General features: G+C 41.1%; 1 protein-coding gene and 1 long non-coding RNA gene across 3 annotated transcripts in view; one reads left to right on the top strand and one right to left on the bottom strand.

Annotated features, from left to right (window-relative positions):
* Window positions 1–21,292, bottom strand: part of LOC116917647 (inactive tyrosine-protein kinase transmembrane receptor ROR1) — a 103,029-nt gene that overhangs the window by 18,321 nt on the left and 63,416 nt on the right. The window lies entirely within an intron of this gene.
* Window positions 10,788–11,310, top strand: LOC123470154. Its single transcript, XR_006643674.1, has 2 exons — window positions 10,788–11,101; window positions 11,158–11,310. It is a non-coding gene; the product is annotated as an uncharacterized LOC123470154 (long non-coding RNA).

Genomic DNA, 21,292 nt, shown 5'->3' on the forward strand with positions numbered 1-21,292 from the left:
TCAAATAATATTTTTTTTTTTTTTTTGGGGGGGGCTAGAAACTAGACGCCAGTTGCCAAGGCAACAGCATATCAACATTTTTCGTGCTACTTTTTTCTCTTTTTTTTCTTCCATTTTCGCTTTAATAAGGAAATATCTGGGGGGCTGAATTTTCTTTCAGTGTAATATGTTTTGAGTCGTGTTTTCTTGTTGTTTTCGTTGTTGATGATGGTGATTGTTGTTTTTTCTAAGACCCTTTTTCGTCTGGCTGTACGAGCGAAGAAAAATAGAAGCGCACGCGCAACAAGAAACAAAAACAAAAACAACATGGACAGCAAGGAAGAGAGATGTGAAAATAAGAGACGGTTCTTGTAAAGCGAGTACAGGTAATAACAGAGCGCAACTTGCTTTAATCAAAGGAGCCAACAACAGTAGTGGTGATGGTTGAACCTCTTTTCCTTTTTACGCTCTTTTTTCCTTCGTTAATCATCCCCCTACTGCGTACATGCTTGACCCAAGCTGCTAATGCAAGACCAATGATGACAACAACAAAAAAATAATATAAAAACTCTTGAAAAATACGATGGTAATAAATTGAGCAATCATATCTCTAGCGGGTACTTGAGCTCTGTGTGCACAGCGCACAACACCTTTGCGCTAGTATTCGTTTTTCTCGGGGTAATCGAAACGAAATTTCGACTAGACACGTATAATCTTCGTTCGAATTTTTGATATAACAACGGTATTTCTCTGAAGCGCTATAAAAAATAAAGATAAATACGTAGACTACATAATTTAAAAGAAAAAAGAAAGATGAAATTTTGCAGAAGGACGAGAGAAAGCAAACTGGTAAATAGAACAATCTGCCCCACGGTGCCAGGTCAAATATGGACTACCTTTAGCTAAAAGTGGGCATGTAAATTGAATTAGAAAGATGGACTTTTAAAAAGATCACGAACTGGCGATATATATACTTAAAAAAAAAAAAAAAGTCTATTCCTTATAAACTTGTACGCCTACTGGAGGTTTAGAAATACATCTGAGCGTTTTTGTTTTTTTGTTCAGTTTTTCTTTTGTTCCGCGAGAACAAACGAGAGACTTAACACGGGCTCTGCTAAGACAGGCAATAAGTAATAACCAAGTGGTTATGGATTGGAGTGGAGAAAAATGTTTATTTTGGCTATTGGCTACTGTCGGTTTCTCCTAAAGCGAAGGTTACAGAAATTCGGCGCAATCATCCGTCATCATCTGTCATTGCAGTTGGCCGAATAGGGCCAAACTGGCGGATGATTGCAGACATCCAATAGAGCCGGAACTCACGACAAGAAAAAAACAAAACAAGAAACAACCAAATGAAACGGCCAATGCATGCCCAAAAAAAAAACAAAAGAAAAGATAGAAGCACAAAACTTTGAGGCGGGTCACGAAGGCGAATCGAATAGATAAACGAGATGCGTGAACCGATGCACCGATTTCTGTTGCTATCTGAAAGATTTACGATCCAACTGACACGAAGATTATAAAAAAAGCTGAGTATAAAAGCAAAGAATGATGGGGGGTAAAGAAGTTCAAGAGCATTGTCTGATGGTCGTTTGGTCAGTACTCAACGGCCCCCCAAGAGTTGGAATAAAACGTGCATCAATTTGAAACGGGACACGCCCAATCTCCCAATATCCTCGTTCGAAAATCAGGCACCAAAAGAAGACAAAATAAAAGGAGAAAAACACAAAAAAAATAAAGAAATAAACGAGCACACCTCGTATAGTGAACGATTCAACGAGCAGTTAATCAACGGAAAAAGTCTTGACGATCTGATCATTGTCTCGTGTCTCTTAATCTTTAGTTTCCTTGTTCAGCCGAGCACCGTCAGCACCTTCACACCGTTCAGTCTGAGTCTCACGTAGATTCAATCCCCTTTCGAAACGCCATTGTTGGATGTATAATATATTACAACATCCCCACAAACTACTGGCGAGAGTGATGGCCGTGCTACTGCTCCGACTCACACCGATTACCGTCGTTACAATGTTCAGAAAAGGAAATCACGATGGTGGATATTTGGGAGTGGTCCAGGGAATCAACAGCTACCAACCAAAGAACAAACTATTACTTGTTATCACTTCTTGTTTCTTCTGTTTTGTTTTTATTTTATGTTTAACAAAATAAAAACTCGCATCCATTCGATGCAACGATGCGCGTGATTTATACATTTCAACGATCAGTTGACATGAAATCTCAACATCTCTCACCATCTGCACAAAGAGGGGGGTAAAAAAAAACAGGAAGAAAGACCAGTTGGAAAACATACGATTGTATCGCCACCGATGAGAACACGACAACAGTAAGAATTATTTCAATTCACTACACTGGCATTTTGATAACACACGCTGTGTAGTCTGGTTATAACGTTGAAAAAGAAAAAAAAAAAGAGAGGGAAAATTCAATCCTCCCCCAATCTTCCACTGATGAAGAAAACCCAGGGAAGGTGGAGGGGAAACAAAATCGAATCAAAAGAATGAAACGATCGTAGCTGTGTCGTGAATTCAGTGATGAAGTTCCAACCCTCCACTAACTTTGGTGATAATATATTCAGGAAGCGAGTTCATCAAGACGAGGAGGGGCAACTACGAAAGGGAGAGAAAGGAGAAACGTTTGTTAGGGACTTTTTTGTCGATAAGCCGATTAACGATTTCGTTCTCGATGATAATACGAGATCGTCAGAGGGGGGTAGCTGATGTTGCTGTCGCTCATGTCGTCTGCACACACAACGAACAAGAAATCGACGGTGGTTAGCGCACGAACGGACGTACACACACACACACCCAAATCAGACATAAGAGAAGAACTAGGGGTCGGGATAAGAAATACGAAGAGACAAGGGTTGGATGTTATCCTACCCCACCAAAAAAATATAGTAGCATATATAAGTATATTCTATATAGTATATACACTAGGTAATGAACTGCTGATTCTTTTTGGCTGAAAAGAAGAGAGTCAGTCAGCTTTGTGCTCGCAACAATAGCGAGGAAGATTGCCAAAGAGGATGCACAAAGAAGGGGGGAAAAGACACATTGGAGAACGCGGGATTCGAACACAAGGACAAGGGGCTATGTGTCTACACGGAGCCGAGATTGGTTATCCCCCCCAACTCTTGGCGGTTTATCAGTTCTCTCCATCTACGTTGATGCATCTTCGAGCGTCACCTGCATGCAGATGTTTTAGATTTATGTACTAGAGTATAGGACTGTATTACCTGGTTGGGCTTTAGTCGTGTCAATCAGCCTCCTCTCCTATCGCTCTCTTTCTTTACTCGTCTGATTTCTCCATCGCCTTGTACGATTTGTGTTAGGCAGTCATGTCATTCTCAGCCAACACCAATATCTTAGATGCTTCACTGTGTCGATCGCTCTCGTGTTTCCAAACTTTTCTTTTTTGTTGTTGTTGTTTATATCTACGAGTCCGATCGTCATATTTTCCATTCGTTTTGTCCAGAAACGCGTTAGAGTGTACACACAAAAAATTCTTTTTTTTCTTTCTCTCTCAAATCCATAGAAGTAAGTTTAATCATCAACAACAACAACAACAAAAAAGTTCCAAAAAGAGAAACATCACGACACAATACCGTGTATATGTGCCCCCCTCTCAAAACTCCACCCAAAAAAGGATTGCAAAATGATCGACACGATTATCAGTTAAACAAAACCCCAAAAAATGAATAAAATAGGTCGATGGTGCTATCGGCAGCTAGTAATTCCTTATCAAAAATGATGGAGTCTACAGCCATAAATAACTTGGCAGCGGGAGGGAAGCAGGCGAGTAACCTGAATCGATTTTGGTAGCTCATTCCGTATCCAGTCGATTTCTATACCCACCGCAAAACGAACTTCTTTTGTTGTTGAAAACGTAACAGGTGGAGGTGAGACTGAATACGTTTGTGACCCCCAACCTGTTTCTTTTTTTTGTTGTCCAACGTCAGATAGAAATTCAAAAGATAAAAAATTCAAATAGAAAAAGGCAAGAGAAATGTTTTTATTTTTAAAAGGCGAGAAAAGAAATCGAAGGAATGAAAGCTGAAAAGATCATCGATCATTGTCAAGTATTGATTATCTCAATGAGTCAATCAGCACGCATCCATCTTGTAATCAGTTGAGTTTCCGATTGGCTATATATGTTGTAGCCTCTCGAAAAAGAAACTAAGAACGAGAAAAAAAAAGAATAAAGAAAGAATAACACTTAATAGAGTTATTATATATTTGTTTTTGTTTTTTTTTTTGCCCCCGTGATTCATTGCATGTTCTTTATAACGATTCTTAAGTGGTTTCTACACATCGTAACGCGATGGCGAGTCTGACGGATGAAAGAACCGCCAGTACTCTACGTGCTGATATGAAGAAGAAGAAAAAAATTATGTAGACGAAAAATGTTAATTGATTGTTTTGAAAGATGATTTAGTAGTTGGGGCTGCTTGAGAAATTTCCCCTGCCTCGACAATCGACGACTACACGCAACACAGACCGTCATCAACCTCCATCCTTCCCTCTCATGACAACAACACAAAACTATTTCTTCAAAAATATATAAATAGATAAAAGCTCTATAATAATATTTAAAAAAAAAAGATGGCAGAGAAAATCCATTAGGGTCCACGCCATCACCAGCACTCCTATATTAGCGTCTTTCTGTCTGTCTGTGTTCTTCTCTTATAGCCTGCGCTATACTCTCCCGTTTCATTGTGAAAAAAAAAAGGGCAAAGCCGCACATCAGGGCCAAACCAAGTTTCATATAGCTACTGATGTTTGGCTGCCGTTTTTTTTTTTGGAAGCGTGAGAACGAACGCAACTAGCGCCCGATACGACCCATCGTCAGTGTGTAGGCACGGCCGCCTCAAACAGACGCCTCTTTAGCGCGCCAGCTCAATCATAATTACTTAACCAAGGGAACGAGAGGGGAAAAAAAAAAAGTTATACATGCGGTGTCTATCGTCTATTAAGACTGTAAATTGATACATTACAGAATGAGTATATATTAGAAGAACTCTGATGAGGACAGAGATAAATAATCGCCTTTTTTTAAATCAAAGAAATGGAAAATGATTTGCTTAATGACTTGTTCAAATCCATCTATAAAAAACGATGATATAAACGCAAAAAAAAAATAAATAATAATAATAAAGACACGAAAAAGAATTACCATGGCGCAGCGTAATCATGCGAGTTACTAATTGAGCTTGGCTAAATGAGGCAGACGAGTGTGAATATGAGTGTGGGAGTGCGTGAGAGTGGTTGAAAAAGAAGAGGTAAGTTAGTAGTCTAATCAAGACCGCCCACCGCTTTGTTCTTACCACCGCATAGAAGAGACTCGTTATTGTTGTTGTCTTTTTCATGTGTGTGTCCTTCTACTCCAGGGACGAGGCTGCTGATGTAAATCGTAATCACACTTGCTTTACAAGTTGCACAACAAGCCCGCCGTGGAGTTGTCCTTTCTTTATTTTCCTTTGCCAAAGCTGATTGCTATTAAAGATTCGTTTCGATTCTCGGGTGGTCCTTAATTTCGCTTGACAAGCCGGAATAACGGCCAACCATTTACGGCGCGCCAGCTTACTTCCATACATGTTACACCAAGAAGTGGAGGATGTGAATAGGCCTTAATCCAATATCATCGCATCGGCCGCATCATCATCAAAAACAGCAAACTACAAAAGCAACACAGGATGCCCTCGTTTCGTTTGAGCCTCCGTAACGAGACACACGAATAGACGAACGCTGACGATGGCAAACCAACATAATGAATCTACCGATGTGAAAAGAAGGCCGCAAGAAAAGGAAATGAGTCGTCTTAGCTTTTATTTTTTGTTACTGACCAACGAACGTTGCCGATGATAGGGAGCATACAAACAAGCCCAAAGTTCGTTGTCAATGCGAGACTATTTCCCTGTCGGACGACGGAGACGACAAGATTTCGGAGCTTTTTTTATATATTTATCTCTTTTGTGTGGCGCGTCTTGTCGTCCGAAAGGGATCGTCAAAAGAACACACAGACAAAAAAAAAAGAACGGAACGCGAGGCGGTTTCTCTTGTCAACACGTTGCCGAGTCTGCGCAATAAAAACTCCCAGGGATGTATACATTTTGACGACTGACAACTAGTCTCACGAAATAGGGGAAACGATAGCATGTAGAACTGCGTTTTGGAGTCGAGCGTCTGTGTGACGGGAGGGCGGCATTCGCCTAATGGAACTGACAGCCTTTTTGACACATACTGTACACACACACACACAAAGTCGAACTGTCAAAGAAAATGAAAATAAGCAGGGGGGTTAAAAAAACAAAAAATCTAGAAAAGTAGACGTGGATTGATATAGTAAATGGCTCAAATTGCAACTGTGAAACGGGTAGATAGACATGCCCGTCTATTACATACGTATCAGTTCTCCTCATTTTGAATTTTTGGTGTGAATCCAATGCTAATGAATTCACGCCGTATCTGACCAAAAAATAAAAAATAAACTTGGAGCTGTTTCAAAGTGGACAGCGAACGATCTTTGGCGGCGTTCACCATCGCATAAGACTTTATTATATGTAAAGAATTTTGACGGAGAATGGGCCGTTTAAACATCCAGCCAAAAAGACGTTTACCGTAGCTCTCAGCATATCTCTTTCGTTGTTGTGCCTATATGTTCGTAAACTATAATGCCGACTTCCAAGTTTATTTTTTTTTTACTGAATAGAATCAAAAGATAAATCTTTTTTTCTTCTTTTCTTCTCCATCTTTTCAACCGAAAAATAAACAAGCCAAAAATAAAAAAACGTATAGATAACAAAACACGGCGGATTCGATGACGCTATCTCACGTATACTGTGTGTTACATGAATCATTGAAAACTGTTGACGGATGAAATGGAGAAGATTCCTCCGCCAAAAGCAAGAAAAACAAATCAAAGAAAGGGAGAACAACATTATACATCAAAAGATAAATTGCATGTGAATATTCAACCGATTCCTCTTGGCTTCCTTTCGTTTGTGATTGTATTTTCGTTTGTTATGGGTGTTTGCCATAGAGTGTGCAAATTGATTGATTTTCACATATCCGTTTTTTTTTTTGTTTTGTTTATTCCTTTCGTTTCCGCCCATTTGTTTCTTTGATGCATTCTTATCATTTTCCTCGCTTCCATGGCTGTGTCAATAAAAGTGTACAGATGATGTGTTGTCAAACGTTTCCTCCCTATACCTGCATAGGCGGTCTGGCACGGTTCCACGGTACCAGCCCTATTTCACGAACAAACAGCCGAATTACACAACACACACACGACGCAGAGAGAGGCGAGTAAAAGGGCAGACTATGTTGTTCGTTGTGTATTTGTTTGACGATGACCTAACAAGGCCAACGGCTATTAGTCTGTCGCACGACGAGCCTCTCTCTCTCTCCAGTTGCGTGGTCCCTGTGTTTACCGACGTAATGTGAAACTTTCCAACAGGATCAGGCGATGCCCTCGTTGAAGACGGAGAGAGTCGTTCATCCGTGGCCGTTTCTTATACAAAAGACTTCAAGATCTAGTTTTCTTTTCGATCTGTATAAGCTATTTCTTAGACTTTCAGCACGGCGCGCGGTGTGTGTACATAGTCTTTTAGTACTACTCCCCCTTTTTTTTTTTCCTTATTCTCTTTCTATTTCTTATTGAAATTGTTAAGTCAGAAAAGAGCGCGTTTTGACACGCTCGATTGACTGGCTTCTCTTTGCTGGGGTCACGTCGGGTGGCACGCCTCACAGAAACAGTTAATAGATACAAGGGGGGGGCGTCGACCCCACCAGTGCGACTCGACGCTACATTAAACCTCATTCTTCCCCTCTTTATCTGTTTTTTTTTTCTTTCTTTCTTTCTTTCTTGAAGTAATAATGTACTATTTTTCTGTCCCCGTCTAAGAAGTTAACAATAAATTATAGGAAATATTTAAAAAAACGAGTACAAGTCTCAGGCAATGGATATTAATGATGCGATTGTTATACACACCGGTTCTTATATGGCTGGCACCTATTTTGCGCTCCCACTTCCCACTTCCCATAAAATAAATATAAAAAAAACGAATCTAATATTAAAAATACCCGTGCCGAGAAACCACGAAGTCGAGCCCAGATAACAAACGAGCCAAGTAAAAAATAAATAAATAAATAAAAATAAAAAAAAAACGCGTTAGATTTGTTGACGTTGTTGTCGCTATTGTTGTTCCTCGTCTTGTTGTCGTTTCCTTTTTCGCTATTGACCATTTATCGCAATTGCTGATGAATTGTGTCAACCAGCGTGACTAAAATGGTCGTGACTGACATTTTGTCGGGAAAAAAGAAAATGTTTTTTTATTTTCAAATTTCATTGACTATTTTTTTCTTTCTTTCCTTCTTTATCGTCGTCTTTCTTTTTCACCTCATTTTTATTTATTTTCAAAATAAAAACGAATCAAAAAATAAAAGGGGGGGGGGAACGATAAAGATGCGGCGAGAGCAGCTCAAAGTCCCTTTTTTCCCGAAAAGACCTATACGATTCTTTCAGATACGATCTATCCTACCATTCTTTATTGCACGCGGTACTATACACTACGTATATTTACACGTACAAAAGAAAATATATAAATACTCTGTGTGTTGTATATCGTTAAAAAAAAAAAGTCCAATACGCCGCCAAGAAAGGGGTGCGGAAGCAAAAAAAAAAACAGGGTTGCGGCTTATTCAAAAACAAAATCTTGAGGGAAAAAAAACAAATGGGCTGATACCGGACGCGCTCACGCAATCCCGACATATCCACACGTACAAGAAGAAACGAAGGGTCGTAAAATAAGAAAAGAAAAAAAAATAGCCTCAAATAAGTTTTCCTACCTACATAACACTTGAATGCTTTGAAAAATGTTGTTTGCCCACCATCATTTGATTTTCATTTTTTTTTTTCGTTCATCTTTTCAACTCTTTTCATCTTTTTCTTTCATCTTTTTTTTTTGCTATGCACTCCCTACTAAACGTATACCGACTTTGTCGGCTCGTCTACAAACTGAGCGCTTATTAGATAATGTAGCAATTAAAAAAAGAAAAAAAAATTTGAAAATAAGGAGCTTTTCAAAGACGTCACGAAAAGAGGAAAACGGTAACGGACTTGAATGTGTGTGTGTGTGTTCTATTGATAGTTTTCAGTGACGCTTTTCGGCGTGTTGAGGTTTAACCTTACAGCCCTGACTCGATGCGCGTTAAATAGAGAGGCAATCTGCGACTTAAAATCCAACTGAAGATGAATGCAAAACAAAATGAAACAAAAATAAAGCCTTCCGTTTGTATCAGCTTGTTATATACGCTTGCAAGCGAACAAATTACATTATTTCGTATATTCAATTCAGAACGAAAAAGAGAAACGTCTGAACGGAAGGCAGCCAAAAAATGAAGCGGACATCGCATTTTGTCTAAATAGCAAGTTGGCTAACTTGCGTTCGGCTGCTAACGAACAAAGATGGCGGTTGTCTGAGAGATAGAGAGATAGAAACGGAAATGAAACGAGACGACACGGCGTATTTATCCCGATCAACATCCGGCTTGAATCGGATACAAACTGCGCCGTCGGGCTAGACGCGCACATGGATAGAAACGAGAGGGACCTATAACAAGATTCCGGGCATGCCGGAATCGTTATACAGTCCATCATCTGTATGTAAGCAGAATAAACGTAGATGGCCAATTGATGACGTGTGGAAGAAGAAGAAACGAGAGTCTATAACCCCCCACCGCCCCCGAACGTTTTGTGCAAACGCAGGAGATTGGATATAAAGAGATTTGCTGTTTGTCGGTTATTGCAACGCCAATAAATAACAAGAAAGACACGTCAGAAAAAAAAAAATGCTCTCGCTGCTTAAATGGCGGATATTGCGTCGTCATCCGCTCCGTCTGCTGGCTGCTGTCGCTGACGTCTTTTAATCGATTTCAATCAAGATAAAAAAAAAATAATATGAAAACGACAGAGTCGAGAGGACGCGAAGATTTTTCTTTGAAAGCGTGTTATTTTTCAGCCACAAATGGCCTGTCCTCTTTTGACTCATTACCGCAAAAGAAATAAGAAAAAGAGAATCCCGTGAAATGAACGTTAGGAGGAGGCACTGACGAATCCTTTTGTCATCCATCAACTGCCTCGTTCTCTCAATGTCTCATTAGGGAACAAATAAGCAACAATAGATTGTCCTCACGAGAGCCATCTTTTTTAGTTTTCCGCTTTCGTGAGCAAGGCCAAGAGCGTCCGTTGTCATCTTTACATTGGGCCTTTATATACTGTGATTGCTCTCGCTCGTTCTTCTCCGCTTTCTTTCTTCGTCTCAGCATCACGTTTTCGCTGGTCTATAGGTCTATATCTATTTCCCTTTTTCTTACGTGCCTGTCTCAAATCTCTTAGCCGTCGAGGAGGCCCATATCTTCCATTCGAAAGGCAACTCGTGACGTCCAGCGGCAAACGGTAAGCACACTCCGGCAAGAAGGACAACGCGGACTGAAGGCGGGTATTTGCAATAAACACGTCAATCGTCAAACTGTTTGAGCTTTCGGCGCGTTAGAGCAGAAAATAATGCCGAGGGCTATTCGATATATTATTTGGAAAAATAATATATAGATCTTGTCAATATTCTGTATGAAAAATAGAAGGCGGGGAAAGAAAAAAACAAAAAACAAAACAAAAAATATTTCCGACACTTCCGGCCGTGTTTGCTTACGGCGCTGTTTGCGAGATGAGGAGCTGCCAAGAGACGAGGAAACGAGGCACTTAAATTGTTCGCAGCTGAGCGATGAGGCCCGTTAAGTTGTCGTCCAACGACGACGACATCGTCTTCTCACTATCTTTTCGCTTGCCTTTCTTTCAACTACTCTCCAGGGCGTCATCATCTTAGCTTTCAGTTAAAGCTCTTTCTTTTCCTTTTTTTCAAATTTCCTATTGTAAATCCAGCTCCATCATTCTTTGTTGTTTCTTCGTTCTCGCATGCCTCTCTCAACAACTCTTTCTCTCTCTTCATTTTTCCAAATAAAGCGTATGTATATGAATCTCACTAATCAGCCGAGAGTTGATTGCTGCACGCTCTAAGCCCCTGGACAGGCCCTGTGGACAGCTTCGGGTGAGTCGTGAAAATAACTTTGAAAAAAAAAAAAAAAAATGATCGCCCATTTAAAGGTCTACTCCTGCCGGGATAATATTCACGCGTGGTGAAATATTTGAAGAGCCTCCCGTGCTGCCTCAATTCCAAAGCGCCTCACCATTAGCTTGATGGAAACACGACCATGATTGCGATGGGCGTAGTCCCGAGCAATATACATATATATACAACTTTATTTTGTTGATATTTTATTTTAAATTTTTTTTTTGCTTCTTTTCCAATTCGAGAGAAAATGAGAGAAAAAAAAAAGTGGAAGGTTCCGGGAAGCCGACATTGAAATTGAGTAAAAGGGCAGTTACTATAAGGTTTTACCTATCGGGGCATATTGGCCTCTTCAACAGCCTATAAAAAAAAAAGTTATATGAATGTTCAGTCGCCGGTTGTTGTTGCTGTCGACGGTACAACGTCTCGTATACCGACTCTTGTTGTTGTTGTCGTCGGGGAAAAAAATAAAATTTAAAAAGGACGCGGCGACCCTTTTTTAAAATTCCTCTATCCTTCCCGCCGAAAAATCTATAGTCTGCTGTAAATATTTTCCCCTTTTTTTTTTCGTGTGACGTGGAAACAACAACAGAACATCCGAGAAAGACACACAATGTTGGCTTTTTTTTTCTTCACCCGACTCGCTGAGCTGCTTTTTTTGCGCCCATTCGTCGAAGGATGACGCGCTACATTGTCGCGCAATCACGGCTGACTACGCACAACGCACAGTGCGTTGTTTGTATTGACGACTGCGTCACGTTCTGCCACGTTCAGCGCATTATTCAAAATAAAATCGTGCCTTCCCCAACAAACTGGGAAGCCGAGAAGCGTTGCAGAAAAAGAAAGAAAAAAAAAACTCGTCAAAATTTGAACGCCATTTTCTATTGGGGCTTCTGTGTGTAATGGGGAGCAGACACTATTGAAAAGAAATGAAAATCAAGTGGTGTGCCAACTCAAAAAAAAAAAAAACGGGGTTCTGGCCAATGAGTGTAGGCTGTGTACAATTTCAAAGCTCTTCGTTCTTAAGAATACATTAACGCTGTTTGAAAATCACTTTGAATGCTTCCCGCGAAGCGAGCCATCACCGCCCCCCCCAGTTCTATCAGCCTCCACCCCCGTCTCGTGAAGTCTGGCGTCAGGGATGTTGATGGTTCTTCAATAGCCATGAGTCATGGAATCAGTAACCCTCCCATCATCCCTTCGTCAATACTATGTAGAACTGTATTTATTCGTATCTCCGAAAACAGTTGCAAAGAGAGCGCGCGGCCGTTCTAGCGCAACGGCGTCTGCTAGCGGCAACCCGACGATGCCGAGTGTAGGGCAAAAGGCGTCGCTCCAGGGGCGCTTTCCCGTCTAACTCCGGAGGGAGCGCGATTTGAGAATACGGAAAAAGGAAGAAAAATAAAAAAACTAGATTTGCACCGACTTGTGTGTGTTATAGTCAACTGTTGTTGAGGACTGATGGATAAACCGGTTAAAGACACAATAGAACTAGTTCCATCTCTGCCGTGGCTCACTTGGCATCAGCGCTTGCACCCCCCTCACGTTTCTTCTTTTATTTTTTTTTTTGCTTTACCAAATCCCAGGATAAATTAGGTCTTGATTGATTTAGAACGAGGAAGGGACGGGGGCTTGGTTGTATCTATTTAGGTTCTTCTCTTGTTAGCTTTGAAGAGATCCGAGTCGTTGCTATTTTGCGCTCATCCGAATGACATTTGAGCATAACAAGACGAAATCAAACGTGATTCCCCCCTAACTTCAAAGAAATACATTTAAAATAAAAATAGATGCATATTAAAAAGCTATAAAAATCCAAACAAAACAAATGGAACAGAAATGCGTCTGTAAATAATAAAATAAGATGAAGAGGCTGAAATAAAAAAAAAAAAAAACTGTTTCAAGTGGGCATCGCGTTTCAGAGCAGAAGCGCTGTCGATTCAAAGAACTATTTGGCTTCCGATAACTTCTCGTTGATGACGGAACAAGAGTCCGCTTTTCTCTATCTCATTTGTTTTGTGTGTGTGTGTGTTTCTTTGGGAGGGGATAGTCTTTCATAGCCTTCATCTATACATTACATTTGTGATTTATTCTTCTTGGCTCTCACATATTAAAATATAGTATCTATACTGCCTGTTCTTCAAATCCATTAACAGGCAATAAAAAACGAACGAAAAATAAATAAAAGCGCAGAATATACATATATTATAGTGAATGCTCTGCTCTTTCAACTCTCTCTCTCTCTCTCGATGTTGCATGTATTTAAAGAGGCAAACCCGCGGAAGGAGCAAGATGCATTGCTTCTCTTTGGCAGTAGGGAAAGGAAAGGGCGGCATATACGAGATTCCTTGTCTTTTCATCTTTGAGAAAAGAAAATAAAAAAAAATCGGAAATGATTTTTAAAAAAATGAGAAGGGAAGAAAAGAAAATATAAGAAACTGTATATACCGTAAGCTATTCAATAAAAACGACTCGTATGTTGAAATATTTGGAAAGGTTTATGGAACGATACGTTTCACCCTTTTTCTTTCTTTGGCTCTCTACAGGAAGGCAAGAAAAAAAGGGGGAAAAAAATGATGAAGGATAACGCAAAAATGGGTTCCAAATGGGCATTCCACTGGTTGGTAGGGGGTCCAACGGGGGCTGCCCGTCTCAGTTGTCGTTTTAGCCCACCAGCCTTTTTTACCAGCCCATCATGCCTACGTCTGGAACTTTGAGTCTTCATAGTGTTCTTCTCTATCCACTGTGCACACATTCTTTTTGATTTATTTATTCTTTTTTTTGTTTTTGTTTCCTTTTCTTTTTCTTTCTATTATTTATCGTATACACTGGCTATTCCGTGAGGACCTCTCTGTACCTTCAGTGGTCGGCCTTCTAAAGATGAGGGCTCACATACATACAACAGCACAAAAAAATGGAGAGAGAGAGAGAGGAATCGAGGGCGAAGATGGACGGTGTACCCTGGAACCGGGGGGGTATATATAAGAAAACATGGGTCAACTTGTGTCTACAACCCCCTACTGTAAATCCGTCAGGTTTCCAGGGCTTCTTATTTCCCCTTGTTTTGTTTTGTTTTTGTTCTTTTCCTCCTCCTTTGCCCTTCGCTTGTTCTTGTTTTCATATTTGTCTGCTATTCAAAGTCTTCCGCATTACATACCCCTCCACTCGTCTCGGGCTGACTGTTCCTGCGTTTACGTTGCGGGGGCTCGTGTGTGTGTGTACTGTACGTTGGACACAGTATGCGTGCGTGCTGTATAGCTTCGTTCTCGTCGTCTGTACAACACCAACAGTCTCAATAAACAAGGAAGACGAGCTACAGCACCTTTCTCTATTATATACGAGGGAAAACTATCCGTCCGACCACACGGGCACACGGGGGAGGCAGAAGAAAAGAAAAACAAAAAAAATATGTGGAAGAGACAAAAGCGGAGGATCGTTGTAATAAATAAACATAACTTTTAGGGCCATATTTTTCTTTTTTTTGCTTCTCATTCCGACCCGGAGAAAAAAATTTAAAATAAAATAAAATAAAACAGATAGTATAGTAGAAAACTTGGCATCAGTGTCACACGACGCGGGGGAAACATCTGCGAAGAATCATTTTGGAAAAAAATATATATATACGTATATATTCATTTAAAAATAAATAAATAGCCAACAGCTTAAAGTCAAATGATAAATTTTGATGAAGTCCACCGGTGGGCCGAGAATTCCGACGATGGACGAATCGTCCGGGAAAAATCGAATTAAATTTTTTTTTTGGAAGGCGGGGGGAATTTTTTGTTCTGTTTAGTTTGTCACCGGGTCGTTTTAAATAAAACGTCGGAAAAAAAAACGTAGAGAGCCTGTTGAGGTCAAAGTGGGTCCGTCGGTTAGTGGCCACAGGACCGCAGTTTTTCTTTTATAATCTTCCGTGTTTTTTTTTTTTTTGGACCCAAAATATTTTCCAGGATTGTAAAACCATAAATTAAAAAGAAAAGAAAAAAAAGAACGGGACAAGGAAAAAATCCAAGAAGATATTCTTCCATAAAAATGTATGCGCAGTGCATGTGGATGGACACCACCGAAAAAGAGGAGCAAAGTTAAACAAAACAAAAAAAACTAATGGAGAAAAGGTGGCTGGGCAAAAAAAAAAAAGCAAAAAGAATTTCGAGGGATTCAACTTGCATAGTCAACAGCAAACACGCACAAAAGAAAACGGTATATACAACGACTTGCGGCTTCCTCGAATTTCTTCTCGATTTTGAGGGACACGTTCACACACACACACATAGTCAGAGGGTACCCCCTCGGTTAGTTGGTGGGGCTCCTTTTTCCGTGGGTTGGAAAGCCATTGAAGACCAAAGACTTGAAGAGTAACACGAAACTGTGGGTCATTGCTTGAAAGACGAGTAAACTTAATCTTCAAGATCCTTCAACTGCAACACACATTTCTTATTCCTTTCTTCTTCTTCTTCTTCTTCCTTTCACTCTTTTTTTCGCCCTCCCTTCACTTGATCGACTGCGTCTCTACGTTTGAGCTTCTTCTTCTTCTACTGGGCACAGCGCGCTCTGTTTAACAAAGAACACGCACGTAAGCCCCCAACAGCCAAACGTTTTTCTTTTGGCTTTTTCTTTTTCTTTTGGATTTTTTTCATCTTTCTTATTTTCTTGTAAGGAAACCTCGGCATGACGATGCCACGGTAATTTACTACTTCTCAACTGGTGGGACACGTTTTCCGGCTGTACTCCGGCACCCGAGCCCCGCTGAAAATAAACGGCTCCAATGCGCGCTGATTGAGATCGTTTTGGAAAAAAATAAAAATAAAAATAATTCTTTCGTTTCTCTTCGTATTTTTGTGTTTGTTTGTTTCCCCGCCGTCTCGTCGCTTTGATGTTTGATTTTAAAAAAAAACTATAACTATATAACTTCTATTTATAATGCGCAGTGCAGTACAGTATATATGTACACATTGTGTTCTGTGTATATATATATTATATATATGGACTAGGATGTATGTATAGATAGACATTCATATACAACATGTCAATAAACAAAACAAAAGAAGGCTGACATTTTTCGAGTATGTTCCTATGTGCATGTCGGGGAAATGTTGGCCTTTGAAATAAAACAGAGTTGTCCAAGGAGAGAGAGAGGGGCCCATTTTCCTTTCCCCAAAATGACTTGATAAGGTGCCTCAAACATTTGACAGGTCAAACCACAAAAAGTCATTAGCCCTGGCAGTAGGAGCTTGATCTTTTTCCAAGAAAAAAAAATACCGTAGGCCTTCAGGAGGGAAACACAAACAAAAACTCAAAAAAAAAAGCCCAAAAGAAAACGAAAAAAAAAAAAGAACTTGAAGCATTTTGACGTTTGCTTCCTGATTGACAGTCATTTTTATGCATTCTTTTTTTGTTTTTTAGCAGCACTTTGCATGGAAATATGCCCGTCATCGTTTGTATTGTTTTCTTGTTATTACAATTCCTTACGTATCCCCCCTTTTATTTCGCCATGGCTCCTCGTTTTCCGACAGGTTACTCGCACGCACATCAAATTTGCATACTACTGGGGCGGACAACCTATTAGACAGAGTGGGTCTTCATCTTTTCCAAAGAGACTTTTCATTTTCTTTCTATTTTGCATTTCTTTGCAAGGTCGACGAGCGAATGGCGCCATTGTTCGAAATGCCAACTCGTAAGTCAGCTGGGCATTGATTGGCCGCCACATCTCTATTGCACAAGTTGATACGAATGAAGAGAGCAAGTTTCGGGTGGAGTGCAGCCCTCCACCGAGTGGCACTGATGGGGAAACAAAAGAGAAACGAGATGAGCAAAGAGAAAAGAGCTCATCTCAGTTTGGTTTTGCTTTACTTCAAAAGTCGCCTATAATATATGTATTGCCATTGCTTCTCTGTTCGGACACGACGTTCATCACGTCATTTGTTTGGACAGAGAGTTGCATGTGTGTGTGTCTCGTTTGCTATTCATTATTCGTGCGGTCTCATCCGCAGAGGATTGAGGATGTAACCAGGACTGAAGGGAACGGATAAGGTGGGAGGGGAGGGATTTTCAGTCGTCGAACGTGACGTCACTACATCCTCGTTACTCGTTAAACCCGTCATTGTCCGACGTGAAAACCATCTGACAAAAGCTTCCCGCTGCCTCGTTTTCTTTTGTATATTGTGTATATCTCTTCCGTGCCTGCGGATGCCAGTCGCGGCCAACTATATCACTCGATACGTGATTGACTCCTCAGTTAACGGAAGAAAAAGAAAAGAAAAGAAAAGCGGATGGGCCATTTTTTAACGTTTCCTTTTTTCGCTGTTCAGAAAATTTCGAAGAAAATGTTCGTCCGTGTTCTAGTGGCATATTTAATGTTTCAATAACAAGAGGTCGCAACGAGCTCTTCTGCCACTTCATCTTGTGCGATGATAGTTTGGATATTTTACGATCGTGTCCGGATAGACAAACCATTCCTTCCCCCCCTCCCTCTCTTGCTATTCATTCATTTTGCTCCACGTCACGTTGTTGTTGTTGTTGTTGTGTTTTTTTCTTCTTGTTCCTTCGTTAGTCTCTTTTTTTGTGTGTGTGTGTTGTTTGTTACCAAAATGGGGCTCTTCGATCGCACCAATTTTTTTTTTGCTTCTTCTTTCCTCTCTCTCACTTGCGCGCACACAAATACACACAACCCAAACTGAGCTGGCAACTCTCTGCTGTGTGTTGACCAAAGGAGATCCATCACAAACATTGACATCCTCTCAGGCCTGTTCGGGGGCTGTATGATGGATCAGGTCTCTCTCTCTCATTCTCTTCGGCATCTCTCTCTCTCTCAGCTCTCTTTTTTATTTCGGTTCTACTTCACCCTGTGTCTGGCTGTTGGGGGAGTTCCCTCCCGTTGATCGGGGCTAAAGCTGACATTGCCCCCCAACCCAATGCACACGGAAACAGCAGCGCCAGTATCCGCCCACTGCGTGTGATATCGAATCGATCGAATCGATGGACGTTCGCGTCTCCCTTCTGTCTCTCTCTCTTTGTGCTGAGCCACAAACTACTTGCAGGGACGCATCGCTCAACCTGAGATGGAAACCCTACATGGCGATTGACACTGCCGACGAAAAGAGTTACCCCCCCCAAATAAAGTAACTTTCGTTAGAGGTTATATCGCATACACTCGTTTGAAATATACGTATGTATTAAAAATAAAAACAAGGCGATGTTGTTATCCTCGATATCTGACGTGAAGCAGCTGAAGAAAGTCGAGTTTCTCAGGTGGACAAAAGAGAGACAAGTCCACGTCAAAAGTTGACGAATGTCGTCCGACTTTTTCAACAAAACTTTCATTAAATGTCAGTGGAGAGACAATGTTTTCTAGTTGCTGCGCAAAACTCGTTATAGAGTAGCCTCCTGTCCCCCCCTTTGAAAACCGGACGACATTGCGGATTCCTATTTTCATTTGGGATGTGAAAAAAATAAAAAAATTTTGTGGGGCGTGGCACGTTGCGGTTAACGTCACCTAGACGCTTCAGCCTTGATGCAATCAAGGAGTTGTAGGCAACAACAAACAAAAAAACAAATTTTTTTTTAGGCTACACAAGAAGAAGAAAGAAAAAAAAAGTACCACGAGAATGGGGCGTCGGGTAACCGCCAACTTCTCGTTCAGCCAATCAATTTCCCGAGGCTAACAAGACGCTCCCGTTCAACACGTACCAACAAGTCCACCTGTTGTTCCCGTTTTCTAACTCGAACTAACCATCAAGGAAAATGAACCCAAAATCAAAGCCCAACTAAACAAACAAAACAAGCAGAGCAAAAAGAAAAAGGGACAGGCAGAAAAAAAAAAGAGTCTGGAACAAGAGTCATTATGGAAAATGGTTTTAGGAATGACGAAATTGGGCGTACGTTCTTGTGTACACAGTTCCACGGATGTGCAACGCGAGAAAAGATGCGCGTGGGTTTCTTTCTTTTTTTTCAAATACACGTAGACAAAAGAGGTCCTCCGCCCCAAGTCCCGTCTTCAGCCTCCGCCTTCTCCTTTTCACTCTCGAAACCCTCCCGACTTTGAAAAATGTTTTCTCCTTCTTTCGTGTGTGTGTGTGTGTACCTTTTTGGCCACTGGGTCGTGCGCGAAGCCCGTCAAATAAAAACAACTGGGTGGACGGAGAAAAAAAAAAGAGGGAATGAGTTTGGTGACTGGCAGTCAGACGCAAATGACGAGCTCGCGTCGAACGCGGGCGTGAAAGAAATGTAAACGAACTCGGGGCAGCAACAGCGCGTTGCAAACACGCGTTCCTATAACGTCTTGCACACGTCTGTGCAAGAAAGAAACCATAGAGGCCGAGTCATCAGACAATATCGGGAAAACACACACAAAAAAAAGGCCTACACGAAAAGGGGGAAAGGAGGGGTTTCTCATTAGTGAACTGATGATAGACTACGTAACAAAATGGTGGGCGATTCCAGCTTACCCCCCCTTCTGTCTCACTCTCTTCGCTGTTGTATACAGACAACGCCAGATGAGTTGCTCGTAATGCTTAGCGGAGGTTTCTCTCAGACTGAATAGCACTTTTTCAATGTTAGCAGGCAAGGAAGGGACGCGCAGAACGACGTTGGCGACGACTGGAACGGCGTGTGTGTAAGAGCCCTCAGTTGGCTATAGCGAGACGGAGAAAAGACCTACGCATCCATAACGGCATCGTTTGCCATGGCGGCCGAAAACCGACGTAGATGAATAACCTTCACACTATCGTCTTGCAGGCAATGGCTCAATGATGGATGCGAATATGGTGAGACGCTCGTTTGCTTAAAATTATTATTGCCGGAGAAATGCATATCTCGACTAAAAGATCTCGAGAAAAAAGAAAAAAAGGAAGGTGTTGTAAATTATTTAAAAAAAAACAACTCGTGGCTAGAAAGAAAATTGTCGTTATCGAAAATCAAAGATTTAAAGAAAGAAAAAAAAATTATATTTTGAGTGGGCGACAGGGTAAGAAGAGTCGAATGGGACAATCCCCGACATGTATACGTGATACTCAAACAAAATCGATACTCAACTAAAATCGGTTGGCAGAATATCACATCGTCAACGGTGAGATATTGGAAGCGATTTGTGAAAGGGGCTTGGCACTGTAGGAGGCCTTCACAATTTACGGCATCCAATAATCAGCTGAGAGGGGCCCAAAGAAATTGTTGTTTTGACTTGGGCTTTAACCGTGATAGAAAATAAATAAAATATTTTAAAAAAAGGAAGGAAAAAAAAATAGAAGTGATTTGATGTCAGAGTCGTCCGTGTCGAGACAAATGCGCAACGCACAATCTCGTAGAGACCGTGACGAACCGTTTTGTCCCGGGACGAGAAAAGAGAGTCAAGGGAGAGAGAGAGAGAATGATCACGCGCTGCGGGCGTTTGGCACGAACGAAACGATCCTTTTCCTCTTCCTAAACTCGAGCCCCCCCCTCTCTCGTGAATAAATAATGACATCAACATTTTTCCTTCTTCTTCTTGTCTTGTTGTCGGTTGCGTGTATTAGATCCCGTGTTTATCCAGTGTAACCGCCCCCTTTCAGGATCGCGTCCGTCTGGTAGCTTTTTCTCGTGAATCAGTAGAAGAAACTAACCAACCAAGTTAACTAAATAACTCACTAACTAACCACACCGTCATAATCAATTCATGTGGCGGACTGGCACCGAGCGAACCCAATCCGTCACAATAACTCTGCGTCAGAAATGTGTCTACTAAACCCCGAGGAACGGAGCACAAAGATCGGCTCTTCCTCCATCTTTGTCCGGGAAACAGACACACAGACACACACACACAAATTAATAACAATGTCAAAGAAAACAAGAGGAAGATTCTCATCTAGGACTAGACAATTGTGTTCGACACTGGAATCGCTTTGTAACGGCTTCCAGCGTCAAAGCTGCTGGGCATTGCTGGAACTGTACCAACAAAAAAAGAAAAGGACGGAAAAGAAAAACTGATTTCACTTCGGAGGAATTGTTTTCTAGCAAGAGGGCAAAACACATACGCCAGTGGTATACAAGACTTTCAAAGATGGAGCTTGTCAGCAGCGAGAAAGATGGAGAGACCTGTCATCATTTCTCTCTCTTTTCCTCTGACTCCACGAGCTGCTTTATTTTTTTCTCTCCAAGCTGGCTCCTCTCCCTGGAGGTTTTTTAATTCCGTCTTTTGTGTGC

Source organism: Daphnia magna, linkage group LG2 (genome assembly GCF_020631705.1).
Source record: "Daphnia magna isolate NIES linkage group LG2, ASM2063170v1.1, whole genome shotgun sequence".
Lineage (NCBI taxonomy): Eukaryota > Metazoa > Arthropoda > Branchiopoda > Diplostraca > Daphniidae > Daphnia > Daphnia magna.